Below are 1,532 nucleotides of genomic sequence, written 5' to 3'. Positions count from 1 at the left end.
CTATTACACAGGCCAACAAAAAAAAGTTTTTTTTTGGTGCCTCAAATGTTAGAGCTGATTCTTATAGATTTTTTGCGCTGATTTCAAATCTGCAAACCAATTTTTTTTGTATCAGCTCTAGTTTTTGAGATACGAAGAAGTTGCCGAAACCAGGTCCATTCGAGGTCGTCACGGAAAAGAACTTTTCACAGTGTCAACTAATGTCCCAACTAAGGCCGAATGGGTCTTGTAAGTTTGTTGTACAAGTAGGCATATCTCATTACAATAACATTCTGAATTGTATTACTATTTGTACTTTCGTTCCTTATATTAGTGCGCAACTAAGTTCTCGCTGTTTGTCAGTATATGGCTTTATCAGTAAGGGTTGGTCGATTTTGACAAATCCAAAACGTCTTGAAGCAAGTTAGAGTAAGTAAACAAACTGCTGCGACACCTAATTGATTTCGTTTTTGCATTATATACTTCTGGTTAAGTGAATATGTCCAATTTTATGCCAAAGAATCGTCATTTGCGGGGAGTGTTGATTTTCGTCTTCCATTAAAAAAAAAGGGAGCAAAGTGCATCGAGAGCTACGGAAATGTTGCTCTGAGCGAAAACACAATGCCATGAGGGGTTTTGTCGCTTCAAAAATGGTGATTTTGATGTTGACGACCACCCTCGTGAAGGAAGGCCCAAAACCTTCAAAAACGCTAAATTGAAGGCCTTGTTCGAAGAGAATTCGTGCCAAACTCCAGAAGATCTTGCTTTAGAATTAGGAGTTACCCATCAAACCATTTCCAAGCTATAGTATGCGTCGTCGGGATGATTTAGAAGCAATAAACTTCGGTTTCTTGTGAGTTGAAGCCAAAAGACGTCGAGCGTCGTTTTTTCGCCTGTAAACAACTGCTCCAGCGGCAGAAAAGAAGAGGTTCTTCATCACATCGTGACAGGTGATAAAAAATAAATACATTACAGCATCCAAAGACGAGAAAATCTCGGTTCGTCCGAATATTCACTTCGAAGGTTATGGCTCTACATATGGTAGGACCAGGTCGGTGTTATTTGTTATGAGCTGTTGAAACCGAGTGAAACCATCACTTGAGAACTGTATCGAACTCAATTGATGCATTTTTTATAAAAGTTACATTTTCATCGAAAAAACAGCGAGAACTTAGTTGCGCACCTAATATCGTAAAATATATCATATATATCGTATCTTGAAAACTAAAGCTCATAGAAAAAAAACCAATGTCATTTTTGAATCAGCGCCCCAAATATACTTAAAAACAGTATTAAAATCGTTTGCACCATTTTCTTTGTTGACCTGTGTTATCTTTCTAAAGGTTTTTAAATTTTTAAAATTCAGTATTGTGAGCTAAAACGTGGATGAGAAGTTTTACACTTTACAATTCATAAAGAAACGGCTCGGCTGATCTTTGCACAAAATTGAGAAACGATAGTCATCCAGTTACATCGAAAGGCTTTTAAATGTTTGAAATTGGTTCAGCCGTTTTTGAGAAAACGTCGATTTATGGTAAAAAATCCGTTCACAC

Source organism: Ctenocephalides felis, unplaced genomic scaffold (genome assembly GCF_003426905.1).
Source record: "Ctenocephalides felis isolate EL2017-DRISC unplaced genomic scaffold, ASM342690v1 CF-g0.4_SCAFFOLD_01886, whole genome shotgun sequence".
NCBI lineage: Eukaryota > Metazoa > Arthropoda > Insecta > Siphonaptera > Pulicidae > Ctenocephalides > Ctenocephalides felis.
The sequence above is the reverse complement of the archived record's forward strand: the minus strand, read 5'-3'. Positions refer to the sequence as shown.